Source organism: Orbicella franksi, chromosome 13 (assembly GCF_964199315.1).
Source record: "Orbicella franksi chromosome 13, jaOrbFran1.1, whole genome shotgun sequence".
In the NCBI taxonomy this organism is placed as follows: domain Eukaryota; kingdom Metazoa; phylum Cnidaria; class Anthozoa; order Scleractinia; family Merulinidae; genus Orbicella; species Orbicella franksi.
In genome coordinates, this window is record NC_138157.1 from 11,633,521 (window position 1) to 11,652,136 (window position 18,616).

General features: G+C 38.0%; 1 pseudogene across 1 annotated transcript; it reads left to right on the top strand.

Annotated features, from left to right (window-relative positions):
• The first annotated feature begins 398 nt into the window (after window positions 1-398).
• LOC145466175 (uncharacterized) lies at window positions 399-18,321 on the top strand (annotated as a pseudogene). The gene is made up of 5 exons (XR_014041832.1): window positions 399-1,249; window positions 9,721-10,092; window positions 10,973-11,233; window positions 12,357-13,697; window positions 17,226-18,321. The product of XR_014041832.1 is annotated as an uncharacterized LOC145466175 (transcript).
• The last annotated feature ends 295 nt before the right edge of the window (window positions 18,322-18,616 follow it).

An 18,616-nucleotide genomic window follows, 5' to 3' on the forward strand; every position in this document is an offset into this window, starting at 1 on the left:
TGGACCGATCCACGGACTACCCCAACGGACCTCCTCTACGGACCACCCCCCAAAATAAAATAAAAATAATAAATAAATATTTCAGTAACGGGTTGTCTGATAGATTACTCGTGACGGTGAAATTTCGAACGTTACGTTGTGCAAATGTAACAGACCTGGATTCAGGCTCGAGCGCAATTTATATCATTACACATTGCCATTTCCTTTGCTCTGGCCATAAAGTATATGAAAGACGCGTACGGGGAAGCCTCCGGTAAGCCTCGAAATTTGTGCTCTTTCCCCTCTGCCATTTTGTTCAGCCCATTCTCCCGTGGGTCCGTGAACTCGTTCCAGGCTTCACAATTTGCTCAGCGCAATAACAGATACAAACAAGAATAAACGCCCTAAAAATATATCTTCTATAGCCAGATTGAGCCACGAAAGGAAGGTAAGAACTTTCCTTCTTGTTACCATCGGCATTACGCTGAAAACAGCTTTTAGGCATTTTTTGGGGGGAGGGGGGTGGGGTGTTAAAAACCCAAGTCTGTTACATTTGTACAGTGTAACACTCGAAAAATCACCGACACGAGTCTCTAACTATTAGACAACCTATAAGTAGAATCTTTATTTATTATTCTTAGACTATTTTAGGGTGGTCCGTAGAGGGGTCCGTAGGGGTAGTCCATGGATCGGTCCGTAGGGTAGTCCGCTGACCCGGTCCGTAGTGGTGGTCCGCGGACCGGGGTCAGTTTTTCGGGTTACCCCTGCTGTAGAGAACACGAAGTAGTTACTAATTTGTCTGCAATGCGGTATGGAAGAACCCAATAACAACTATATTCTTCTTGTTGATTGTGCGGGTTACACAATTGAGAGAAATATCTGGGCGCTTGGTCTTTCCACGAAGTCTACACCAACTCAAGTCCTACGAGGAGAGTTATTGGAAGCTATTCCTGGAGCTGAACAACCTTTAGATGTAACTAGGATATCCCTTGTTGGAATTGATCGTAAATCATTGCGTCTTGAATGTCCTACGGCGGACTTATCTCGGCTTTCGGACGAAGAAACGAACTTGCTTTTGGCGATTTTTTCCTTAGAAGAGAGATATGAAACGTTTATTGATAGGAAACGTCTGGATTTTGGGCGACGACTCTCACTAGGACATCAAGTGTTTGTGTCGGTGAAAGGATCTGAACAGGATTTACCTGGTGTCGTATGGTACAAGGGTGAATTACCGTCTTGTCCTGGAACTATGTTTGGAGTTGAACTGACCGTAGGTATCAATTCACCCATAAAGGGTTTCATGTATTTTTCAGCACTTCTTCTTTGATGAATCAATGCTATCAGTATTTTACAGTTGTTTCCATAATAATGATACATAGTGAATTCCCAATCATGGCCATTTTTGTGAAGGAAAATATTACCATAGCAACAGCCCCTATAATCTTAGCTTTAAGTGCTCTTAACTCATAAACAAGTCCAGTGGCTTCAGTTAATATCGAATTGTTTTCACACAACTTTTTGCAAAGTTGGAAAAATAATTAACTATGGGAGGAGGTTCAGAGCCAATGTGGCTCTGAAAAGGGCAATGCTAAAATATGGAATCTGGAATCTGGAATCTGGAATCTGGAATCTGGAATTAGTGAAATTGAGAATGATGATGGAAAAAAATTAACTTCAGCAACGTCCAATAAATAAATATGGGAAAAAAAGAAATGTTATTGTTGCTGTTGTCAGTTCTCTTTGTTTTCAGCTTCAACCACAAACTGAAAACATATTAAATAGTGTTGAACAACCCCCTAGATATAGATGTGGCTTGGTTGTGCAAAAGGTGGATAATGCAATTTACTAGATGAATCATTGTCCAGTCAGGGTTAGTGAGTTTTGGATGGATAGAGTTAGCCTTCCATTTTTGTGTCATCATTTTCCACTTCAATACAGTAGAACCCCGGTAACGTAAACTCGGATAACTCAAACTCCCCTGCTAACTTGAACTAAGTCCCATTTCCCTTGGATTTACCCCACTTTTCAGTCATTTTAACTTGGTTAACTCGAGCTCGAATAATTTGAATTCCCTGCTAACTCGAACTAAATTATTTTGTTTCCCTTGATCAAAATTTACCCCAATAACTTGAATTCTGGTTTGTGTAACTCACTATGGATGTTATCCCATTAGCTTTTCTTGTTGTGTAATCGGTAAAAACACTCAAAACTAACACTTCTGCAATTTGATTTGAATTAGTGCAACCGACTGTTCACATATTTGACAGTCATTTCCTGATCTTATGAATCATACCAGATGCATTGCCTTTAGCCGTCACTGAGTACTGTATTATCATGGGAAAGGTGCATAGTCATGTTACAGTTTCTGATAGGATAAGTTTTATTTGCACTGTACTGTATACTGAAGTGCTGAAAAATCAGAAAAATATCACTTATCAAGATGGCAAGTTGGATATTCTATTGACTCCGATAACTTGAACCTCTGCTCACTCGAACTGCTCTTTTGTTTCCATTCAGAGTATGAGTTACCAGGATTTTACTGTATTCTGGATTCTGGATTCTGGATTCCGGATTCCGGATTTCGTATTTTAGGGTTGCCCCTCTAAAACCGCCCCTACAATTGTTTTTAAACTTGAGTTGAATCTGCAATGCCAGCTGAGATCATGAGGCCTCGTCAAAGTGTTGGTCAAGTTTCTTTCTTTTTTTTTTTTCTTCCTAGTAGTCTCCTGTGCAAATTAAACCGTATTCCATGGGTCAACATGGTCTTTGTGTTTGTTTAGCACGGAAGAATGTCAAGTTGAAAACATGTCGGGGAGGAAGTAACCATAAATTTGCATCAAAAGCTCCCATTGCCTCAAGATTTTACCAAGAGCATGCTTGATAGTTGTACTAACCATCACTTTCCAACATCCCTGACTGAGTGGGAATTTAAACTTACAAATCTCAAAGATGTTTTTCCTAGAGAGACCCACTGGGCTATCCAGCTGTAAACCAAAAAATGAATCCGGTTATGGTGAAGCACCCCCCAGATATAGTACTTTCCTCTAGCTTTATTTCTTTGTGTTCGTTTCATTATGTTGTTTTAAAGCTTTATCAGCAGTAACTGAAAACCTATTTCAATCAACATGTGTAGCTATAGCTTGTTACGAAACTCTTTTTTCCAGTTATAGGCCCCTTCAGATATAAGCCCCTCCATTTATAAGCCCATCTTAACCCATTGACTCCTGTGCCGGCGGTAACCGGCGTGACAAGCACTGGCCTTTGTTCCACTTCTGACATCATTATCTTTGATCAAAATTACCATCATCTATACTCAAGTTCTGCAGTAGGAAAAGATACCTCCAATGATTTCCAGATCAGAGTGATTGGCCCAATGGAGTCTAAGATATGCATGTAAATGCTCAAGAATTTGAGTGAAAAATATGGTGCAAAATTTCCTGCAACGTCACTTAGCCACTCCATGGTAAAAATTGCCTATCTCGATGATGCTTTCTCAGAAATTTTTAAACTGGAAACAAACCCAGTAGAAGTCAATCACTGCCGCAAAAAGATAAGAAAGGGAGAAAAAGGAAAGGTGAAAAAAAAAAATTAAAAAACAAAAAGCCTAAAGACGTAGGTCACTTTCCCGTTCTCAAAATTTTGATTTCTGTGCATGCCCGAACAAAAATGTCATAAAACGCGGTGCTAGTGGAAAGAAAGGCATGCTGTTATGTTGCAAATGCCTTTTATGTAGATTGGAGCTAATTTGTCTCACATCCAGGCAGAAAATCTCCAAAAAATGCATTGTGGGCAAAAAGGTCAAGGAGTCAATTGGTTAAAGCCCTTATGAAGTTGTATAAGTCTTATGAATGGCAGTAATTATGGTATTTAAGGAAAACAATTGAAGTGCTTTCATGATATTTTGGGCCAATTTTTATTTTTTGCAGGATCAAGCTAATTTTTGGCAGACTGACTTGTTTTGACATGAAAATAATCATTGCGTAATTGTTTTTGTTGATTTGCACTTCGTTTTCAAGAAATAACTGTTTACCAGATTAAACATTTATTCTATTCCAAATGATTTTATAAACCAAACTTTTAAACGATGCCCTGACAGTCCAAGTGTCCTTGATATTCGCAAATGCCCAAGAAGTTCTGATTCGTACTGCACACACCAAGGATTAGAATTTTTTAACTTTATGAAGGAAAAACTAATATATGAAAAATGTACGATGGCAAGTAAAACAAAAGGATTGCGTAATGCCTAAAGGTATTGGTAAACACTAACAAATGCAATTGCCCATGTTCATTAAGTAATGCCCAAAGGTATTGGTAAACACTGACGAATGCAATTGTCCCATGTTCAATAACGTATGCAAAAAAACTCAGTTTTCCGAGCGGCATCTTTTGGAGTGAATCCTTCCTAGGTGGATTTTGACGCGGTGCAAACTTAAATGGTTACTTTTAGCAGCTTCGACAGCTTGTTTTTTTTTTTAAATAAATGTTTTGATTTTTGAAAGAAGTAGAAAAATAGACCGGAAAAAAAAATTGACCAACCTCGTATTGAACCGGTGTCACGACAAAACAAACTCGCATCTGGCCAGTTCAACGTCTTATTCGCTTGCGCTAACGAAGCAACAGTAGGAGAATTGTGTAATATTATATGAATAATAAACCTAGTGGCAAATACCATGCTTCAGTGACTTCATCGTTTAGCAAAACAAAGTTTTTTTTTTTTTTTCGCTCGACAAAAGATCCTCAAAAGATACCCTTGGAAAACTGAGTTTTTTGCATAGGTTATTTCTCGAAAACGAAGTGCAAATCCTCAAAAACAATTAAGCAACGATGCCCTTTATGTCAAAACAAGTCAGTCTGCCAAAAATTAGCTCGATCCTGCAAAAAATAAAAATCGGCCCAAAATGTCACATACGCCCTTTTTGCACAAAAGCCTTCAATTGTTAAAAGCAGCTTTGATGTGTGAATTTTGTTCAATTGTGAACAGAACTCCCTGTTTGCCATGCTCATAATAAAGGTCACTGAATTTGTTTTTGAGTGAAAAGCACTAAAACCTTAAAATTAAGGGTGTTTTAAAAGATCATACCATTGCCATCATGGTAATTTGTGCCATCAGGAAAATGATCATAACTTGTTCACCAATATTTGACCATTTATTCTCTGCCATTATGCTACATGTAGCATTCACGGAAAAAATGGTACTATTGACCTGTTAACATAGAACTGTTGAAAAATGCTGGAAACTGTTGTTGTGGTCAGTCCCTTAACCTCATGCAGGACTCAAGAAAACCCCTGTCTTGTTTGTCTGGGACAAGTTGATTTTACTGTTGGGCAAGTAACTTTCTCTGCTTACTTGCCCAGTGGGCAAGAGCCCAGGTTAGCCATCCACCCAATAAACTTTTGAAAACAATTTTGTAACAACAAGCAGATTTTAGACGCATGGGAAATCAAGGGTTTCAGATGAAGCTTGACGAAAATTACAAATTATAGGGTGGTGTGTTGTCCCGGGGGGGGGGGCACTGCCATATATGGGCTATATAGGTATGTGCCGCTGTGAAGGGTATGGTTTTCAAACAGTTTACTCTAGGATAGGGTATATAAATCAGAGTGTTTGGGTCTAGAATAGGGTACCATTTTTCACAAAACTGACTAGTGGGTTGAAGATTTTATCTAGACTATGAAAAACAACGAATTGCCACTCAAAAATATTTTAAAAAATCAAATCAGCAAGTTTAAATTTACGCAAATCAGCCTCAACAGTGTCGATAGATTGGGGGATTTGGGGAGTTTACTCTAGTATAGGGTAGCAAAATTCAGCTGAACTAGCTCTGGTATAGGCTAAGGGTTCCAAGGTCCCAGCGGCACATCCCCACCAGAAATTCCCAAAGTACCTCCCCCGGGTGTGTTGTGCTTTCACATCAAAATGGCTTTTCTTGGATTTCTTGGCAGTTTTAAATGCTAATGCGCCAGTGCCTCTGAACCAAGTTCTCTTTTAATCCATAAGTTTAAGTCCTATAAAATTATAAAAAAAGGCAGTGACTTGTCAGTATAATACAGTATAAAGTGAACAAAGATACAATATGCGATAGAATAATGGCCTCCCAATAACCTATTATATGGGTTGATAGATAATGATTGAATATTCCAGCTAGTTAAATGGGAATGAACAGCAGTTAAAATGGATTTTGAGACAAACGAACTCACCGGATCCAGTTAGAGATCCTATGCCACATTGTTGGAATGATTTCAATGAACCTTTTTGACGATTTGGTGGCCATTTTGAATCCTATTGTTTCAAATAGCTATTATGAGATGCTCAGGGGGCAAATCAGTATATATTTGCCCCATAAGCATCCCAGAATAGCTATTTGAAACAATAGAATTAAAAATGGCTGCCGTATTACTGAAAAAATCTATTGTGCAGTTCCAGAAAATATTCATACTCCTGCCACAGACGGGATTGGAATTTCCTGGGGGTAGGGGTGGAGTTTTGATTCTAAAAGACCAAAACTTTCAAAGAAATGTATGCAGCTTATTGCAATTTCCAGAGGGATGGGGTTCTTAAAAAAATCCCTTCCATGGTAAAGGTATGGATATTTTCTGGAACTACACATTGTGAATTTATTAACATTTAAATACTTTTTTCATCACTGCGTGGCAAATCAAACAAATTGAAACAGTGTCAGCTTACATGAGCTTATTATTGATTACTATTAATTGAGTCAAGTGAAAACTTTTGCAGCAAACTTCCAGTTGCATTAATAAATTTCTACTCTCATAAGTATATTTAACAAAGATATTCAAAGTTTTGACTGATGTATATGAAGTGCAGGTCATTTTTGTTCCTGCAGGTTATGGAAAAGAAGGTAGAAACAAATTCTTCATCTGGTTACCAAGTTGACATGTGATCAAAGTCTGCCTCAATCAAATTTCTTTTGAATTTCTTTGGTAAAAATAGCCGTGTTCTGCATGAAAACATTGTGTTTAAATTTTAACATGGCTTAAAATTTCAGCAATTTTCTGTGAGTATTTTCCAGTTTCACTATATAAAACCAAACTCAATGCCAATGTATTGAAGTTGCAGAAACTGTATGGAAAACACCCCAGGCAAGCAACATTTGAGAGTTACTTGCCCAAAGGGCAAGCTTGAGTGCAAATTTTTTCAAGCCCTGCCAAGGTATTATTGAAGCTTATGTTTTTCAGAAGTTACCTTTAGGTTTAAACGCTCTAGTTAACGGTTTTCGTGTGTACAGAATTTTCTAACAGTTCGCAATACATTCTTTTACGTGTCTTAAAGTAGAAAATGATGGTTCACGGTGTAGGTCATTTCCTGCATCAATCTGACAGTCTAATTAATAGAATAATTGTCAATTTTCTGCACACTCATTGGGTAATTTTTATTGGATTTATAGTCAATAAAAGTACTGGAACATACATGTAGATGACACCATCACACGCAGATCTTGAGTATTTTTTCGAACCCATGAGTTCGATTCCTGTAGGTGACTCAGATTTTTTCTTTGTCCCACGCTTGTCTCTTGTTGATCAGTTCACTTTTCACATTTCATTACCGAACTTAAAATTCACCAGTTTTATTCACTGATCACTCTCACGATGACTTCGACAGTGCTGATTCTAGCAGTGTGCTTGACGCCTGTCACATATAAACTCAGTTAAATGACTTGCTTTCCATGAGTTCGCACAGCTCAGTGGGTAGAGTACCTGCCCTGTGTTTGGGAGCTCATGGGTTCAATTCCTGTCGGGAACTCTGATTTTTTCTTTGTACTACGCTGGTGTCATGTTGATCAGTTCACTTTTCACATGAATAAAGGTTAGTTATAGAAATTGCATTTCTGCATTTTAGTTTTGAGTTGTTGTATCATTTCAAGTTTATGAAGTCATGACTTCTGAAATCATTTTGGCTAAAAGAAATTTAAGTTCTTTCACATTTTTCAGAAGTCTATGCTTGAATGCTTTAATAGCTTTCTGTTATTGTACAAAACAAACTGATAGCAGTTTTTTATGCATGCATCTGATGACAAATTGTGTCATAACATTATCAAAGTAGCTGTAGATCCATGAACTAATTGGATCCATAGACTTCTTTGACAATGTCATGATGCAGTATACCATCAACAAGAGAACAGATGCGTTAAAAGCTGTGGTCTGACAATAATTTGTTCAAAAGGGTATGATGTAATAATTGTGCATGTATAGTTGAGAACCACACAATTCTTTTGTAGTGGGGATTCAGTGCTATGGTCTGTGAATTTCATATGTTGTGCTATTGTTGCTTTATTGCTGATGCATCAGTAGTCAGTGCTTGCACATAAATTATGTTGTCATATTCTGTGCACAGTATAGCTCAGTATGCATGTACACTGGAAAAACATGCAGGAATCAAAAATAAAATATGTGATTTTCATCTTGGAATGTAGTTAGCAGATGCATGGTGCAGGTTTTATCTTACATGTAGAACAAGAGATCTTTTTTCTTAGTAAAACAAAGTCCTTACTCTAACTTGTATTTTTCAATGGTTAGTCAATGTGGATATACCCGCCTGCTGACTCTTTACTTTTAGCACAAGGTAATGTTACCTAGTAGCAGGTTTGGCAAAGATATGATTGACTACATGTTTACTGGGGAGCAGGGTTGGTGCAGTGGTGAGAGTGGTCACCTCCCAACAATGTGGCCCGGGTTAGATTGTGGCCTGGTGCCTCATTTGGGTTAAGTCTGTTGTTGGTTCTCGCCTTGCTCCGAGGGTTTCTCTCTGAATTCTCCTGTTTTCCACCCTCCATAGAAACAAGCACTTCAAAGGATAGAGGAGCCGCATGAAAACCAGCTAAGGCTGATGTAGCTTCCTCTCTAAATCATCATCATCATCATCATCATCATTACTTCAGGGATATTGACTGGATATTTTATTTTATGTCATACATATATACACACACACGCATGCACACACATACATACATAATTTTCATACATTATTTGCAACTCCCCGAGGGGCTTTTCAGTCACAAATGGAATAAAATAGATGAAGATACAACAATTAAATAAAATGATGAATGATCAAAATAGGAAAAGAATCTAAAATCAATCACATTGTCAAAAAAGTTTAAAATTTAGAATTAAGAATTTACATTAGTAAAATTCAAAATATGTTCAGTTATGCATCTTTTAAAAGCTTTCACGGAAGTTAAACTTTTCAAATCGTCACTCAACTCATTCCAGATTTTGCTCCATGATATGCAAAGGACCTTTGTCTGGTAGCCAGTAGGCATCATGGAATGTTTAAGTCATTACTCTGTCTAATGTTTCTAATGTAGTGATTTGAGATCGAAAAATGAATGTATCGATTAAGTAATCAGGAACAAGATTATGAATACATTTGAAAGTCATCACCGCATCATTTGTGTAAAGTCCAGCACTGACCCGCAGCCAATTTAAAGATTTGATTCCCTGTGAGATATGGTCGTACTTCCGGAGTCCCAGTACAATTCGTGCAGCAAAATTCTGCATGTCATACTGTATACTCTGTAATGTGTAAGTCTTCTTCATCAATCCACTTTGATGATGTCCATTATGCTGTAATTATAATTAAGGATTAGATACAGTAGGTCAGAAAATGTTTCCTGTGCCATAGTTAAGTGAAATGTAAATGTCACGGTAATTAACACCTTCAGTTTCACTTCTCTGCTGGGGTCTTGAGGTGGATTATTAGTCTGTTTTATTTTATTCCTTTAGGAAAGTCAAGGGCATGGAACAAGTGATGGAACATTCAGGAAGAAGCGTTACTTTACCTGTCGACCAGACTCTGGTGTCTTTGTTGGACTTGATAAATTAACACCTCGAGATGATCCTGACTCTAAATCTCCAAAAAGGGATAAAAAAGCTCAAGCTAACTTGAAATCAAGTGTAATGGATTCAGTTATGCAATCCTTTCCTAACAGAAAAAGTGAAAGAAAGTCTCCTCAGGAAAGAATTAACCAAGTACTTGGAATTGCGCAAAGAGTTGTGACATTCATAGAGGATCAACCATTCAGAGGAACTGTACGTTATATTGGCAAAGAGAAAGATGCGAGTGGAAATATGCATACATTTGTGGGACTGAAAATGGTGGGTAATCCACATAAATTAGAATTTATGTACCATAAATATGTAAATTGCACATTTCCTACTTTTTAGTTGCATCTCATGACTTATTTTTGGTATTTATTCTTTCATAAAGTTAACCCACATGATGATTTTGTCGTTATTTACCTGAAATCATATTTTCAACCCTATGATATGACTACAAATGGGTGAGAGGAGGAGTTGAGATACTTTTAGAAAATGACGCTGTTCGATATTTAAGCATTTATTCTATTTTATTTGCATCTAGTGTTAATTCTCTAATACCCCCGGGCCCCCAAATCAATGTTGTGTAGGCACTTTGGTCTGTGTGGTCTAAGAAATAGAAAAATCAACGTTGTTTGGGCGTGAAGGGGGACAAATGTTTCCAAGACATTTCCAAGAATATCGAATTTTACTGCCAAGTGTCTGAACATTTTTGTCGTCCATGGTAGCTCCATTTTTGAGTGGGCAAGATAAACCAAATCCTGCACTGTGATTGACTTCCCAAGTAGATAAGCTGGCACCATCTTGCCCGCTCAGGATTACATGCTGTGTCCTGCCGGCAAAATTTCCCTTAAAGCCCTATAAATCATTTATCAACAAAGCTTGTTTAGTCAAGATGGCTGTTTATTGGCCAAGTTCTTTCTCTGTGTGTTTATGCTTGGTCCCGTGCTATGTCAATAACCCATATACATGTATATTGTAATCACACAACTGTGCATGAATGGCAGGTGTAGGTAAGTAAACTTGCGAAGGTACATGATAATCAAGTCATGGTGGGCAAATCATGCTTTTCAAGAACCCTTGTACCATTCACATAATCTGCAAACGTTTTGTGCCTTGCAGTAAGTGATACTGACTGTACTTTTTCCACTTTATGTAGGATGAAAGAGTTGGAAGTGGAAATGGCTGACTGAATGGACGACAGCTCTTTGTTTGTAAGACAGATTTTGCAATGTTTGTTGATATAGAAAATGTTACACCAGAGGACGACTTTGATGAGAACCATAAAGAGACTTCATGTACAGGAAAGAAACCACTGGACAAACAGGATGCTACTAAGGAGCAAATTCGAAGAGATGAATCATTGGCAAAATCAATGAGTTGTGATTATAGACCATCAGGCAAGTCTAGACAGTTGTTGGTGTTTTTCATTTACTAACTTCAGATAAGGTGTGTAGGAATTACTAACTTTATTTCGATGCTGTCCAGAAGAAGCTAACTAAGTTTTTTAAGTTTCGTTTTTCTCCTCTATGCCATGGAAGGATTTGCAAGATAAAGATAAATTTTGGGGACAAAATGACGCCACTATGGAGATTAGTATATTCCCCCCCCCCCCCAAAAAAAAAAAATTCCCTGTGATACATGCAGCTGGTCGAGAATCACTCAAGCGTAGTGCGTAATTCCCACATCTGCTTTAAAATACTGGCTTTTATCAAGTTTAGGGGGAAATGATCTTTTCAACTGAGTGTGGGGTAAGCCTAGTTATTGTTTGTGTTCTGGGTTACTATTTTTTAACTGGGCTTAGGGCAAAATAGTAGTTAAGAGCTTGGCTCAAAGCTTCTTTTATTTTCTTTTTCGGTTGTAAGTGTTCACGGTAAAACATACGGGCAAAAATAAACGATGTTTCGACCACTCTTCGGTCATTCTCAAGTTAAATGATGAGGGTAAAAAAATTACCATATAAATATATATAGGGAGAGAGATGATGAAGCAACAATATGTGCAAATTTATATAGTTGATAAAAATTTTTTGCATACTTTTAGTGTTCTTAACACTCCGTTTTCATCTTTTAGCACATATGTTTACTTCGTTCTCTCTCTCCCTATATATATATATATATATATATATATATATATATATATATATATATATATATATGTTATTTTTTTTACCCTCATCATTTAGCTTGAGAATGACCGAAGAGCGGTCGAAACATCGTTTATTTTTGCCCGTATGTTTTACTGTGAATTGTTTTAAAAAAAACCCTTATTAATAAGGTTTTGAGTGTGAAATGAATTTTTTTGGCCCCATTCAGGCTTTGTCTAGGCATGTATGTGAACATTGTGCTTGTAGTATAAATCGATAAACAATGTCATGGGGGGACTTTTATAGTGTCGACTACTGTGGCTCACTGTGTTGTGCTGTGCCTTTTATGCAAAAATATGCAGGGAAATCTTCAAACGCTTGGTTTTCAGTGGTTAAACTACAGGTGTAGTTCTAAGCTTATAATACACTTACTGTACTGAACACGTTTTAAAAATTGATATCTTCTTCAGGTGGGGAATTAGTGAGAAAAATTCGCAAAACAAACTCAGTCAACTCAGCTGATGTCCTTACGGCTGCTGGGGAATCCAGCCAAACTGATCCTACTGCATTCATTGAACAACAGCATCAGATTTTTAATGAAATAAGGCTGTCCAGGGAAAAGGGTCAACAAGAAGAAAACTGGCAACGACCATTGAGTGAGATGGAACAGCGGGTGAGAAGACTCGAAGAACAACTGAGAGAGAAAGACCGTGAATTAGAAAACTCTGAAAGATTATCGAGCGAAAGAGAACAGCACTTGACAAATATTCAAAGGCAATTGCGGGAAAAAGAGTTACAAGAGGCCAGCTTACACGAACAGCTGAGAGAAAAAGACCAACAAGAGCAGAACTCAAAAAAACAATTAAGGGCGATACAACAACAGCTGAAAGAGAAAGACGAACAGGAAGAGAATTTACTGCGAGAGATGGTACAACTGCTGAGAGACAAAGACGAGCAACGAGAGAATTTTCAGGACCGTCTAAGAGAGATGGAACAATGGCTAAGAGAGGGAGAAGATCAAAAAGATAATTTACAAAGACAACTTAGAGAGATGGAACAAGAGCTAACAAACCTACAAGGACAATTTCGAGATAAAGAGGACGAAACGGCTAATTTACAGGAACAAGTTACTACACAAGAACGACAACTGAGGGTTAAAGACCAGCACGTAAATGAATTGGAGATAACTCTTTCAACAGCTCAGCAAGCGTTGAGTGAACACCAACGCCGACGGGTCACACCTGACTGGGTCATTTCCCGAGATCAAATTCAGCTGACAGATAAATTCCTTGGTAAGGGAGGCTGGGGAAGTGTTGTCGAGGGGAAATACTGTGGCTGTTCTGTAGCAGTGAAGCAAATCCATGAGTTGATTGTTTCTCCACACAACCGTGCTTTGTTTGAACGAGAAATGGACATTGCTTCAAGATGCCGCCATCCTTGTTTGCTGCAGTTCATTGGAGCAACTAATGACGAGGGAAGTTCTTTGTTTGTAACAGAGCTTATGGGATCAAGTTTACGAGCATTGTTAGAGCAAAGACCTCTCTCTGCTACAGAAGTCTCTATTATTTCTTTAGATGTGGCTCGAGCATTAAACTACCTTCACCAAAAGAAGCCCTCTCCAATTATTCACCGTGATATCAGCAGCGTTAATGTGTTACTATGGCGACAGGGTGACCAATGGCGAGGCAAAGTGTCAGATTATGGAACTGCAAAGTTTATGCAACATACCATGACGGTTGGCCCTGGAGCCATGATTTACATGGCTCCTGAAGCACTCACTTCAAATCAAACAGTCAAGGTTAGTTATGACTTGCTTAAAGTTTGCCATCGTTCAATTAAGTAACGTGTACACATACACATCTATGATAAAAAAGGTGAAGGAACAAATCGAGTGATTCACGAGATGAATTGCAAAATGAATTAGAATTGCACTAAAATAAAAGAAGATACTTTGACATTAGCGGAGAGTATTTCACAACTTTGTGTTCGTGAAATGACTAGAAGACTCTTAATAGCACCCCTGAGATCTTGGCAAGATGGTGATCTAAAAGCGAACGTAGAATGCAACAGATTGAAAAATTAGGGATGTTCTTCCGGGAAATGTGAACCTTCAAATAGGTGTTACCGTTGTAGTATGTGTTTTTCACAAATGATAAGTGCATGATCTTAATGGCAGTTAGCAAAAACCTTGCATTATCTGAACAAGAGCAACCAGCTTTATTTGCATACAGTGCAGCGAAAGCTTTAGTAAACTAAAACAGTAATGATTATCGTAAAAATATATAGCAATCATATCAATCAAGTTACATCGATTCGATTTGAAAGACGAATATTGCACAGATCAAAGCAAGATGAAATGAATTTTGCTAATTGAATATTAAGATAATGATTTGTAGAAGTCTTAAGTTCGCCATTGGCTTGTAACGAAGATAATTGTTTAAAAGAAAACACAGAGTAACTGAGTAGTTTTGTACTCTGATAACAAATGACTGTTCATACATCTTACCTCGCTGCCGTTAGATATCTTCATGTGTTATGGTATATATAAACAATAGCGTCCATTTGGCGTGAAAATATGCTCGAATATTTGTCCGCGGACATTATCTGTTCCGAGAAGCGAACAGTTTTCCTGTGAGCTTTGAGGAACAGATAATGTCCAAGGACAAATGTTCGAGCATATTTTCGCGCCAAATTTAGGCTACTGTGTTTAATATCCTTCAAATCTTTTTCGCATTACACGCGGTTTTAAAAATTGGGGAATATCACTCGGATATTCCCCAGTTTTAGTTGGGGAATATTCAGTCACGTGACGCGTTTAGACCAATCGAGCGTGAGCGGAAATATTTGGTGGATTATAAATATATCTTATTAGTTGTTTTGATATGTAATATCGTTGTACATTTTTACGAGTTGTGCCGTATACAAACGAGTAAAAATATACAGCAATACTACATATCAAAACATCTAATAAGAGATTTATTATCCAACTGCTGTAGTCAATAGATTAGGGAGTTTTAGCAATGACGACGGCGACGGCGGGGACGACGCCTTGTAAAAAGTGAATTTATATTTTACCTTCGAATGTCGCAACTCTGTAAATCCGTTTAGCAAGCCTATCGGTCTAAAAACTTGCTCAGGCTAAACATGCACCGAGAGCGTGTAATTCCAAAAGAAGATACGAAAAATTAGCCATTGCGGTTCGCGTTTTCCAAAATACGTTTAACTTGGTCATTTCACGTTGTTGTTTTGCAGAGGACGGCAAAGAAAAGTACTAAGATTCAAAACGCACGTGCACAGCCATTGTTTTGCTCATTAAACCTTTTGTTTGGCGACGCTCTCGTCGCCGTCGCCGTCGTGGTTTGCTAAAACTCCCTATTTATCAGCGAAAGAGGGAGAGTGTGAAAGTTTTGCCTGCGCTCCCCGACCTGTCCGGCAAACAGGTTTTCTACTGTACAAATAACTGTACAATATCGCTGTATATTTGTACTGTTATATTTGGACGGTATTCGTTACAGTTGGATAGTAAATATAATCTTATCTTATTAGATGTTTTGATGTGTAGTATCGATGTTTATTTTTTCTCAAGGATCTGAGCCGGCCGGAATCCTAAATCCTCGAATTTAATTGGCTAATCATACGCACGTGATCGGTCCAGCTTTTTACGATACGGCCCACGGGCCGGATTTTTTTCCCCGCCGCCTAAATTTCGCTCCTAAAAGTTAGCGGTAATCGTCAATCTTTTGCCTTTTTTACACACCCGTCGACGATTAGTCAACGCAAGTTTATCTGTGTTCACTTTAAAATGGCAAGGAAAGTCACTGTAAGTAAATTCAATTGAGTGTTTTGAAGTTGTGAGAGTTTGCTTCATAATTGTTTGTAGCTTGGCGCTGTAATGGCGCGTAATCCTGTGTTTCTCTCGCCGTAAAATTTGAGTCAATTTCAGTCGAGTTTACCTCTCTGCTCGTTGCTGTATTTAGAACAATTTGTGGGGAATACACTTAACGAATTTCCTCGCTTTCTGCTATTCAATTTACGGTAGAAAAGGGACGAAGTGATTTTAAAAGCAACGACGGACAGAAATTGCTTTTGTAGTAAAACTTCAAACTTCGCACGAAATTTCACACCGCGAAAACAATTTTGGAGAACTTAACTGGTGAAATAAATGCAACTAACACAAAGTAGTTCCAAAAAAAATCTGTTTTTTAATACATCTTTCTTTGTCTACTATCTGAGTTACTCGCTCGTTGCCAAGATCTTTTTCAAATCGTTAGTAGACGGCGCGCAAGCCGATTCAATGACAAGAGTTGCGTAAACAAACCCATTTGTAATCTGTAAAACCAATTTACTGCAGGAAAAAAAAAATAAACATGTTATTTGCCGGCTTATGGTCGGTCCGTGTGGTGAAATACTGTGACCTCGAGCTTGAAAATGCTGCCCTCGGCCTACGGCCTCGGGCAGCATTTTCAAGACCTCGGTCACAGTTTTTCACCATACGGACCTCCCAGCCGGCAAATAACATATATATATATATTTACGTGATGTGCCGTATTTTGACGAGACCTACGAGCTCGTCAAAATACAAGCAACGAGTAAAAATATAAAGTGATACTACATATCAAAACATCTAATAAGAGATTTATTATGCAACTGCTGTAGTCAATAAATTTAACAGTGAAAGAGGGAGAGTGGAACAGTTTTACATGCGCGCGCCGACCTGTCCGGCAAACAGGTTTTACTGTGCAGTATCGCTTTTTATTATATGGCTGTTTCTCACAAGGACTGGGAACTACCGAATTCACGAATTTGATTGGCTGAAATCGATGTTGACCGCGGTCTATATTTTCCCAACTAGACCGACATCTAGACCGGTTTCATTTTGCGTTGAAAAAGTAGCAAACTAAAATACAAAAATGTTCACCATTTTCTTTCATTTTCTTCTCAATCATTTATGGAAGTGCCAAAAAGCCTGATGAAAAAAAAAAAAAATAGAGAAGACGAGCAAATTTCGGCCAGTTTAAGTTAAGCTCATCGCCGTTCCCAAGCAAAATGTCAGCTAGTACAAACCAGTTACATTAAACGAATTAAAGTTTTCTTCTTTGCCATATAATAAACATCTTATTAACCGAGCTAAGTCGGTCTGTATGGGAGAATCCTGACCTCGGTCGTGTGTACAGACCTCACTGCGTTCGGTCTGTACTCACGACCTCGGTCAAGATTCTCCCATACAGACCTTCTACTCGGTTAATAAGAGCTAAGTACTCGTTTCGCGCGATATTTGGACTCGCGGCAATTGGATAGTAAATTATATTAAAATCGTTGCCTTGAGGTTGATGTGTACAGTTTCGGCGTTCTTCTCTGTGAAATGTGCATCCGGGAATTACCAGATCCTGAAAGGCGTGATCAACAAATCGCAATGGTCACAAACCACCTGCTTCGAGCCCTCATACGGGGATGTCTACAATCAGAACCTGAGGCCAGACCAATTATGGAAGAGATTATTGAAGAACTTGAAGAACCAGTGTAATGACATGTCATTGCTACATTGGTATGCTCAAACTACATGTAAGTTTGATTATTCTAGTCAAGTATATATTGATGGAGTGAGGTTTCTTCAGCAGCTTATTACACAATGGTAATGTTTTCAAATAACTGTACAGTGGTGAATTAAGCGAGTTTTTTTAGTTTAGGAAAATGACCATTACATGTAAGGATGTTATCAAGATAATAGTTTAGAATATTTTTAACAAAGATCTTGGTAACATTTATTGCAGATACCATATTCCTTTTAACGTGTTTTTTAGAGAAAGTAGCGAATGAGTTAGCAGGATCTCCAGTTGGCTGTACATGTGAACAACTGCTTTGAACGGTGACTTTGTGTAAGATGGCTCCAGGACGGAGTTTTAAGGCAAGGATTTATGAAAATGAATTAAAGATATCATCAAGGAAATGATTAACAAAAAGGTTAATTGTCACCGCAGGGTTCTGTTGACAGAACAACTTTATAACAGGTGCTGACAGATTTTAACAGTTTTAAGCGATTATGTGACCACACGCCCATATAAAGCTGTGAATTACAATTTTTCTAGAACGTTCTTGATAAATCGATGGATAGTCTTATGATACATTTGATTTATGGCATTTCTGTAACGTTTTCCAAACCTTATTAAGCTTACGCCGTTCTTATCCAGCTCCTATCCATTAGAAGAAATAGGAGATATTTCCAGTCATTTGCATGTGTTAGCGTATTGGAAGTGACTAGCTTATACGAAGGTATGGGACTTGAAGTTGAAAGTTATCAATTTTCCTTTTAAGTAATAGGAATACTATAATTATAATTATGGACAATTGGATTGACTACTTTTTGTTAACTCTTCCAGGATTTAATCCTTTTCATTGGCCTACATTAAAGAAGACGATTTTCCTTTTTAGTGCAGAGTGCACTATTGGGATGGTTATGGGGGTTGCCTGCCGCTAAGGAACTAAGTCGCTATGCCGCTATGGCGCTAAGGTGTAAACTTTAATGTTTGTTTAATTAATTAATTTCAATTAATTCATGATTAGTCTAGAGGTAAGGAAGTAGTGGGAGTAGGGTGGGAAAGGTACATGTGTACTCTACGTAAAACACATTCCATCGCCGTCGCTTAACTTTGAACATCGCAAAGCTATATATTTGTTTCAGGTAACCCCTTGCTCTCCTTGTGGTACCATTCTCCTTAG